The sequence below is a fragment of the Bison bison genome, unplaced genomic scaffold (genome assembly GCF_000754665.1).
Source record: "Bison bison bison isolate TAMUID 2011002044 unplaced genomic scaffold, Bison_UMD1.0 scf7180017861803, whole genome shotgun sequence".
NCBI lineage: Eukaryota > Metazoa > Chordata > Mammalia > Artiodactyla > Bovidae > Bison > Bison bison.
The window spans coordinates 12,974-23,826 of record NW_011492375.1 but is presented as its reverse complement, the minus strand read 5'-3'; the positions used below and the strand labels follow the sequence as shown (position 1 = coordinate 23,826).

The 10,853-nt window shown below is 38.4% G+C and overlaps 2 pseudogenes; both read left to right on the top strand.

The window, feature by feature from the left end:
- The first annotated feature begins 570 nt into the window (after positions 1 to 570).
- LOC104983147 lies at positions 571 to 1,518 on the top strand (annotated as a pseudogene).
- Positions 1,519 to 9,351: 7,833 nt separating this feature from the next.
- Positions 9,352 to 10,311, top strand: LOC104983146 (annotated as a pseudogene).
- Positions 10,312 to 10,853: the final 542 nt, after the last annotated feature.

Genomic DNA, 10,853 nt, shown 5'->3' with positions numbered 1-10,853 from the left:
TTGTCAGGTTCTTAGCAGTGGCAGCTCCCTCTGCCAGGCACACACTTCTTCTGACATCACAAAGGCTTCTTCTCTCTCTCTTCAGGAGTCTTCAAACATCACCTAGTTTGAAGCTCTTCTCTGAACACTCAGGACAAAATAACACCTCCTACCACTCTCTCCTTTATACCTGGTTTTGTTTTCTTCCTAGCATCTGTGACATTCTGACATATTCTATCATGTTGTATTTGAATATCCTCATTCACCATCCTTGGTTAGGAGAGATTTATTTTTCATCACTTTCTACTGGGTCAGCACTAAATATGTATTTCTCAAATAAATGAAGAAATACCTTATTAGAACTCTAAAATATATGAGCCCTTTGCCAATGAGATGATAATGGGACAAAAAATCTTTGTCAGGGATGAAATGGAACATACTTTGGAAGAGAACTTTTCTATGAATAAGGTATTAAGATCAATTACTTGAGGGCTAAATAGAAATTGCAGTATTTCAGCTATGTGAATTATGCCAGTTTGTGTGCAAACTAGTCATGTGGTTTTCCTTTTTCCTGGTAGTCACCTCCACCCCATGGAATCAGAGAATAATATACGAATTTCAGAATTTCTTCTTCTGGGACTTTCAGAAGAATAAGAACTGCAGCCTCTCATATTTGGGCTCTTCCTCTCCATGTACCTAATCACTGTGTTTGGAAACCTGTTCATCATGTTGGCCGTCAGCTCAGACTCCCACCTCCACACCCCCATGTACTTCTTCCTCTCCAACCTGTCCTTTGTAGACCTCTGTTTCACCTCCACCACCATCCCAAAGATGCTATGGAACATCCAGACAGAGAGCAAAGGTATCACCTATGAAGGCTGCATCACCCAGATGTATTTTTACATGCTGTTTGCAGGATTAGATGACATTCTTCTGACAGTGATGGCCTATGATTGGTATGTGGCCATCTGCCACCCCCTGCACTACATGGTCATCATGAGCCCTTGGCTCTGTGGACTGCTGGTTCTGATATCCTGGGTGCAGATTGCCTTGTATTCCTTGGTACACAGCTTAATGGTGTTGTGATTGTCCTTCTGTCCAGTTGTACAAATCCCCCACTTTTTCCGTGAACTCAGTCAGGTGGTAAAACTTGCTAGTTCTGACAACTTTCTTAATAACATAGTGATGTATTTTTCAGCTGTCCTGATCAGTGCTGGTCCTTTGGCTGGTATCCTTTACTCATATTCTAAAATAGTTTCTTGCATATGTAAAATCACATCAGCTCAGGGGAAGTATAAAGCATTTTCCACCTGTGTGTCCCACCTTGCAGTTGTCTTCCTATTTTATTTTACAACCTTAGGAGTTTACCTTAGCTCTGCTGCTTCCCACACCCCGCATTCAAGTACAGTTGCCTCGGTCATGTACACTGTGGTCACACCCATGCTGAATCCTTTCATCTACAGTCTGAGAAACCAAGATATAAAAGAGGGTCTAAAGAGATTGTATTTGATGCCAAGTATAAAAGACCAATTGTACTAGTGCTCTGGATTACATAACTCAAAGTATCAAAACCAGACATTGTTCTTTGTTCATTGTGAAATAAAATTTGCTCCTTGCACTTATTTCCTGGGATTTCCATTTTTCTTTCCTTTTTTGAATTCAGTATCTTTATAGATTTTTAGGAATCTCTCTTTTTAAGCTTTATTCTCAGTCTATATATAGACTGTCTGTATATAGAGAGTTTTTGTTTTTTCCTACCCACCATATTCCAAACTTTGAATCAAAAATATTTGGAAATTCCATTTCTTTGATGGAATATCATAGAATTATGAAGAATTTATTAGGAATAATATCTTTTCATGAGAACATTTAGTCTGTTGTTGTTCAGTTATCCAGTTGTGCCCACCTCTCTGTGACCCCACGGATTGCAGCATGGCAGGCCTGCCTGTCCCTCACCCATTCCCAGAGCTTGCCGAAGTTCATGTTCATTGCATTGGTGATGCCATCCAGCCATCTCATCCCCTCATGTCCTCTTCTCCTTCTGTCCTGATCTTTCCCAGCAGCAGGACTTTTCCAATGAGTCATCTGTTTGCATCAGGTGACCAAAATACTGGAACTTCAGCTTCAGCATCAGGCAGTTTAGTGAATATTTAGGGTTAATCTTACTTAAGACTGACTGGTTTGATCTCCTTGCTGCCCAAGGGACTCTCAGGAGTCTTCTCAAGCAGCGTAGTTCAAAGGCATCAATTATTCCACATTCTGCTTTCTTTATGGTCCAGCTCTCACAACGATACGTGACCACTGGGAAGACCATAGCATTGACTATAAGGACCTTTGTTGGCAGAGTAATAATGTTTCTGCTTTTCAACACACTGTCTAGATTTGCCATCTGTTTTCTGCCAAGAAGCCATCATCTTCTGATTCCATGGCTGCAGTCACCATCCACAGTGATTTTGGAGCCCAAGAAGAGGAAATATATCACGACTTCCACCTTTCCCCCTTCTATTTGCCATGCAGTAATGGGGCCAGATGCTATTATCTTAGTTGTTTTAATATTTAGTACTAAGTCGGCTCTTCAGGAGATCATTTAATTTACTGGCAGTTAAAGAGGTATTTTGGTAGGTATTACTAATTTCCAATTTGTTAACTTATTTTCTGTAGTGTCATTCTTTTTATTTTTTGTGTTTCTTATGATTTGATGATGTATTTAGTGATATGCTTGTGTTCCTTTCTCTCTAGATTTTACCTTGTGCAGATTTTTGATGTATGATAAACAAAGGATCTTCATATAATGACATACAATGATGTCTACCTTTAAAAATAAGTTGTCTTTTAAGTTCATACACATATTAATAGCACTACATTTTTACTCCCTGCCCCACATTTTGTGTCTTTGAAGTCACATTTGATACCTCCCTATTTATCCCTTTAATTCTTACTGAAGCTATACTTGATTTTAGAATTATTTTGTCTATTAAGTTTTCATACTAGCTTAAGTGATTTGATCCTCAACCCTTCTACACGTTTGCCTTTGCTAGCACGATTTTCTCTTTCTTATAGTTTCTTCCCACTTGCTATGCCTTTTGTCTTTCCTTCTTTGAGAAGGTCCTATAATATTCCATGTAGAGTATGTTTAGAATTAATAAATTCTATTAGTCTTTGATTGGCTGAAAAATTCCTTATCTCTCCTTCAATACTGAATGTTACTCTTTCTGAGTAGAATACCCTAGTTTGCATGTTTTTCCCTCTCAACAGCAAAAGAGACACAGATGTACAGAACAGTCTTTCGGACTCTGTGGGTGAGGGTGAGGGTGGAATGATTTGGGAGAATGGCATTGAAACATGTATAATATCATACGTGAAATGAATCTCCAGTCCAGGTTTGATGCATGATACAGGATGCTCAGGGCTGGTACACTGGGATGACCCAGAGGGATGGTAAAGGGAAGGAGGTGGAAGGGGGATTCAGGATGGGGAACACGTGTACACCCGTTGAGGATTCATGTTGATGTATGGCAAAACCAATACAATATTGTAAAGTAATTAGCATCGAATTAAAATAAATAAATTTATATTTAGAAAAAGAAAAAAAAAGAAATATATAATACCTCCCCATTTTATCATACAAAGTTTCTGCAAAAAAAGAAAAAAAAGAAATCAGCTGATTGACTTATGTGCTTCCATCTTACATGACACTGTTTTATTTTGCTGGCTTTAGAAAACCATATCTTTAACTTTGTGGTTTTAATTGCTGTATCTTTGTGCAGGTTTTATTGCTGTCATTTTGGGGGGACTCTTTTTGCTTCTGGTACCTGAATTTGCTTTTTTATGCAGGTTTGGGAACTTTTCAGACATAAGTTTATCAGATATGTTTTGACTATCTTTTTATCTGTCTTTTCCTTCCTGGACACTGCAATTGTGCTAGTGTTGGTGTTCTTAATGTAGTCAAATATCTTTCAAAATATTCTCATTTTTAATTTGTTTTTTTCTTTTCTGACTGAATCATTTCCATGATTCTATATTTCAGCTAGCTTGTGCATTCTTCTGTATCACCTGGATAACTATTAATTACTTCTAGTGGTTCATTTCATGTAATGTAATGTTCAGTTCAAGCTATCTTTATAGTTCCCTATTAAAATTATAACTGATTCGACAGTCATTTTTACAGAAAATTAAATATTTTATGGTCTTCCACTTATTAACAAAATGCATAGGGTGAATACTGGAAATAAAACTTCTTTTGGAAGATTTCTTGAATCATTTTAGCTTGAGAAAATGAAATTTTATATCTTTACTAATGCATTGATTCCAAATCTGGTAAACTGTTTGTTTCTCTTTCTGTAGCTCTTTTTTAGGCATGATATTTTGTTATTTAAGTTGGGACAAATTCCTCTGTATTTTCATTTTACTTAACTTTGTCTGTTTTCTGAAATTATTTGCCACAGTTAACTCTCACTGTCTTAGACTGGTGTATTTCTGTGGGAACAGTCATGTACAGTTGATGTGTGCCCAGTGGCTTTACTGGAAGAGCTAGATCTGATGTTATCACAATTCATGCCTTTCTTTGGGGTGTACTGATTGCAATCATCTTTCTAGGAGGTATGGAGGGCTTGGGCTTGAGTCAGGTATGAGATATGGTTTCCTCTTTGTTTAGAGGCCAGAAGGAAATGGCATCCCACTCCAGTATTCTTGCCTGGAAAATTCCATGGAGGTCACAAAGACTCAGATGTGACTGAGCACAGCACACACACATGCACACACATATAATATGCTAAGATAGTTTATGGTGCATATCAACATATAAATATCTCTCCTTATGTAAGTACAAACATTTGTAATGAGGGATTAAAGAATAGCTCTTAACTTCTGATATAACAGGAAATTTCTAATTGACTTGGAGAAACTATCATGCATCCAAAGAGTATATTAACTGTGGTTTTATTCTAAAGTAGCAAAGTCATCCCCCATTTTGAAGAGGAGAAATGTAATGTTTAGAGATTTCAGTTGTTCTGTCCCGGTCCCAAGTCAAAGCATTAAAGACCCAAGGGACCTAGTCAAGACAAATCCTGAATGTTACAATTTAAAGAAAATCTTGTGCTCAGAGACATGATGACATGCTGGGAACCTTAGGGCTTTTTTATTTTATTTTATTTTTTAACTTTACAATATTGTATTGGTTTTGCCATATATCAAAACGAATCCGTTACAGGTATACATGTGTTTCCCATCCTGAACCCTCCTCCCTCCTCCCTCCCCATACCATCCCTCTGGGTCCTCCCAGTGCACCAGCCCCAAGCATCCAGTACACAAAAATAAACTCAAAATGGATTAAAGATCTAAACATAAGATCAGAAACTATAAAACTCCTGGAGGAGGACATAGGCAAAACACTCTCTGACATAAAATCACAGCAGGATCCTCTATGAACCACCTCCCAGAATATTGGAAATAAAAGCAAAAATAAATAAATGGGACATAATTAAACTTAAAAGCTTCTGCACAACAAAGGAAACTATAAGCGAGGCGAAAAGACAGCCTTCAGAATGGGAGAAAATAATAGCAAAGGAAGCAACTGACAAACAACTAAACTCAAAAATATACAAGCAACTCCTACAGCTCAATTCCAGAAAAATAAATAACCCAATCAAAATATGGGCCAAAGAAGTAGACATTTCTTCAAAGAAGATATACAGATGGCTAACAAATACATGAAAAGATGCTCAACATCACTCATTATCAGAGAAATGCAAATCAAAACCACTATGAGGTACCATTTCAAGCCAGTTAGAATGGCTGCGATTCAAAAGTCTACAAGCTATAAATGCTGGAGAGGGTGTGGAGAAAAGGGAACCCTCTTACACTGTTGGTGGGAATGCAAAGTAGTACAGCCACTATGGAGAACAGTGTGGAGATTCCTTAAAAAACTGGAAAAAGAACTGCCTTATGATCCAGCAATCCCACTGTTGGGCATACACACTGAGGAAACCAGAACTGAAAGAGACACGTGTACCCCAATGTTCATAGCAGAGCACTGTTTATAATAGCCAGGACATGGAAGCAACCTAGATGTCCATCAGCAGATGAATGGATGAGAAAGCTATGGTACATATACACAATGGAGTATTACTCCGCCATTAAAAAGAATACATTTGAATCAGTTAATGAGGTGGATGAAACTGGAGCCTATTATACAGAGTGAAGTAAGCCAGAAAGAAAAACACCAATACAGTACACTAACGCATATATATGGAATTCAGAAAGATGGTAACAATAACCCTGTATACAAGACAGCAAAAGAGACACTGATGTGTAGAATAGTCTTTTGGACTCTGTGGGAGAGGGAGAGGGTGAAATGATTTGGGAGAATGGCATTGAAACATGTATAATATCATATATGAAACGAGTTGCCAGTCCAGGTTCGATGCATGACCTTAGGGCTTTGGAAGCAAGAGAATTAAGAGGAAGGAGCAATAAAAACATGAATTTTCCTAACTTATAATGCAGTGTCTTAGGAACAGAGAGTCAGCAGGGGAAAAAAATCTATTCTGTCCAGAAAAGTGTCCCCATATGAAATCATGTAGTTATAGATTGGAGTAACTGGAGGAACCACGCCTAATGAGCTGACACAGGAAGCTGTAAAAATCTCCTCTGCTGCAGTCGCTCAGCCTCTGCCATGTTTGCTGGGGAGGACCTGGTTCTTGCTTTTGAAGTTCTTCATCTGTCTGGAAACCAATGCTTAATTTAGTCACTTCTGTTTTCATATTTGGGGACAAAATTTCTGTCTGCATCAGTAATCATTTAGGGAGGAGTTTTGACTTCTACAGGGAAAGCTTTCTTTCTTAATCTGCAGGCAGGCGATTCTGATAGTTCCACAGATGCTGCAGGAGAGCATCAGAGAGGATGGAAGCCAAGAGTGTGTACTTGAAGTCAGGAGGCCAGATCACTGTGGTTTTTTTCTGGTTTTCCTAATGTTATTGTACTTATTTATTGTCTAAAAATAAAGTGAACATTTCACTCAAAAATGCAATATTGTAAAGTAATTAGCCTCTAATTAAAATAAATAAATTTAATTTTAAAAAAAGAAAGAAAATGCAAGTGTCAATGTTGACAATTAAATGGTAACAGTGGAAGCTCAGAAGGAATGATGGTGGTGGTTTAATCTCTAAGTTGCTCCAACTCTTGTGACCCTATGGACTGTAGCCCACCCAGCTTCTCTGTCCATAGAATTTCCCAGGCAAGAATGCTGGAGTGGGTTGCCATTTCCCTCTCCAGGGGATCTTCTCTACACAGTGATCAAACCTATGTCTCCTGCATTTTCAGGCAGATTATTTTCTGGCTACCAGGGAAATCCTGTTAGATGGAACAGGAGGGATAAAATGCTGCCAGTAAAAGTACAAAATAAGTATACGGATTTTTTTTTTTTTTTTTTTTAATGAACAGGACGAAACAAATAGAGAAAGTCCTTAAGGAAAAGAAGTCTTCTACTGCTTCATATGCTTCACATACAACATATCCAATTTCTGTTGTATTTTGACTATTTCTGATATTGAATTAGTAGTTTATATTCCAATTGCTTATTTTCCTATTAGGATATGCAAACTGTAAGATGTTCCATGTCATATCATTTTTTATGCCCTTGGATAAAAGATATTTTTTTATTATTTTTCCAGACATCAAGGAGATGTCACTGGAGTTGGAATATTGATGAAGCAAGGATATCTTATTATTGCATTGTCTCAGGGGTCATTTTAGTATATTGGATATTATTTTCCCTTAATGTTCATAAGCCCATTTCGTTTCTCTCTGTTTCTCTCACTCTCATCCTTTTAACTATTCTCTAAATTCCAAGCAGAAATTGGCTAAACCAAAAATGAACCCCACATTTATTGTTCCATAAGAAGTTTATAAACTGGAATTTCATGGAAATATTATATATCCTTTTGGAGAATAATAATTTGACCTGATCAGCTGAGCTGTATCCACTCACAGTGTAAAGAGTGTGAATCTGTCTGACCAAACATGGTAGTGACACAGTCGAGAAGAACATGGTGTATTTGTGTATGTGTGTGTGTATGTGTGTGTGTGTGCACTTGTGCCTTGAAAGGGAGAACAGTTCTTAAAGCAGAGGCACCTGGACTCATATGCTAAATGACATATATACGCAGGTCAGAATTCAGTCAACAGATGGAACTAAGAATGCAATCTGATATAATTCACAGTATGGTTTTATAGCTAAATTGATAATGTTCAAGGAAGCACATGGAAGGAGGGATTCTCTGTGGACTGAAGGTTCACCTGTAGAAGGGAAGTCACCTTGTTCCTCAGCATCCCTGACACCATCTCTAATCACTCCCCCTCCTGCTTATCCCTCTGCCCCACTGGCTTCCTTGTTTGCACTTGAACATGTGGAACAAGCAGCTTCCTCAGGTTCTTAGCAGTGTCAGGTCCCTCTTCCAGGCACAAAATTCTGACATCACACTAGCTCCTTGTCTCTCTTTCATTAGGAATCTGTTCAAACATCACCTAGTTTGCTGGACTTTCCTAAACTCTCAGGACAAAACAACACCTCCTATCACTCTCCTTTATATCTGGTTTTATTATCTTCTTAGACTATGTCACTTTCTGACATATTCTATGATATTTTATTTGAATATCCTCATTCCCTATCCTTGGATTGAGAGATATTTACTTTTCAGCACTTTATATTTCTTTCCTCCATGTGCTTGGATCATGATTAGCACTAAATATTTCTCAAATGAATGAAGGAATTCACATTAAAACTCTAGAATATATTACCTCTTAGCAAATGTGATGAGAATGGGACAAAAATTCCTAGTCAGAAATGAAATGAAATACACCCTCAAAGGGGTTTCTTGACTCAGCGGTTTAAAATCTGCCTTCAATGCAGCAACCATTTAAGAGACATGGGTTCAATCCCAGGTTTGGGAAGAACCCCTGGAGGAGAGCAAGGCAACCCACTCCAGAACTCTTTCTTGGGAAATCCCATGGACAGTGGAGGCTGGCGTGCTATGGTCCTTCTTCCCTTTGCTCAGTCGTGTCCAACTCTTTGCGACCCCATGGACAGTAGCCTACCAGGGTCCGCCTTCCATGGGATTTTCCAGGCAAGAATACTAGAGTGGGCTGCAATTTCCTTCTCCAGGGGATCTTCCCAACCCAGGGATTGAACCCAGGTCTCCTGCATTGCAGACAGACACTTTACTCTCTGAGCCATATGGTCCGTGGGGTCACACAAAGTTGGATAAGATTGAAGCTGCTAAACATACACACATATGCTCAAAGAGAACTTATCTGAAAATAAAATATTACAGCAACTTCTTGAGGGCTAAATAGAAATTGCAGTATTTCAGCTACATGAATTATACCACTAGGAGTGAAAATTGTCATTATTTCCTTTTTCCGAGTAGTCGACTACACCCCATAGAACCAAGTAACAATACACAGATTTCAGGATTTCTTCTTTTGGGAATGTCAAAGGAAGCCAACTACAGCCTCTCATATTTGGGCTTTTCCTCTCCATATACCTGGTCAATGTGCTTGGAAACCTAATCATCATCTTGACTGTCAGCTCAAACTCCCACACCCACACCCCCATGACTTCCTCTCCAACCTGTCCTTTGTAGACATCTGTTTAATTTCCACCACCATCCCAAAGATGCTCTGGAAGATCCAGACACAAAGAAAAGGTATCACCTATGAAGGCTGCATCACCCAGATGTATTTTCGTGTACTGTTTGCAGGATTAGATGACATTCTCCTGAGTGTGATGGCCTATGATCAGTATGCGGCCATCTGCCACCCGCTGCACTATATGGTCATCATGAGCCTCCAGCTCTGTGGACTGCTGGTTCTGATATCCTGTATGTTGATTGCTTTGTATGCCTTGATACACATCTTAATGGTGTTCGATTGTCCTTCTGTACAGTTGTGCAAATCCCCCACTTTTTCTGTGAACTCAGTCAGGTGGTACAACTTGCTAGTTCTGACAACTTTCTTAATAACATACTGATGTATTTTGCAGCTGTCCTTATGGGTGTTGGTCCTTTAGCTGGTATCCTTTACTCTTACTCTAAGATAGTTTCCTGCATATGTAAAATCATATCAGCTCAAGGGAAATATAAAGCATTTTCTACCTGTGTGTCCCATCTCTTGGTTGTCTCCCTATTTTATTTTACAGCCTTAGGAGTTTACCATAGCTCTGGTGCTACCCACATCTCACATTCAAGTACAATTGCCTCTGTAACGTAGACTGTGGTCACATCCCTGCTGAACCACAGTCCAAGGAACAAAGATATAAAAGGTGCTCTGAAGTGATTCTACTTTATGCCAAGTTTAAAAGACCAAATACCCTAGTCCCCTGGATTGTGTAACTCAAAGCCTCAGAACCAGAAATTGTGATTCTTTGATCATTGTGGAATAAAATTTGCTCCTCGTATGTATTTTCTGGAATTTCCATTTTTCCTTTCATCTTTGGATTCAGCATATTTATACAATTTTGGCACTTTCTTTATTAAGCTTTATTCTCAGTGTTATACACAGGAAATTTTTATTTTTTTCCTACTCCACAATTTACATACCTTTGAAGAAAAAATGATTTGACATTTAATTTCTTTGATGGGGTATCATAGATTTATGAAAAGTTTGTAAGAATCATGTTTTTTTATTAGAACATTTAGTTTGCTGACACTAATAGAGATTATCCATAGGTATTGCTGATTACCAGTGTGTTCTTTGTTTCTTGCTTGTAGTTCTTATTTTTTCCTTCTGTGTGTTTCTTTAGGTTTGATGTTTTATTTAGTGGTATGCTTTGAGCAAGCTCCGGGAGATGTTGAAGGACAGGGAAGCCTAGTGTGCTG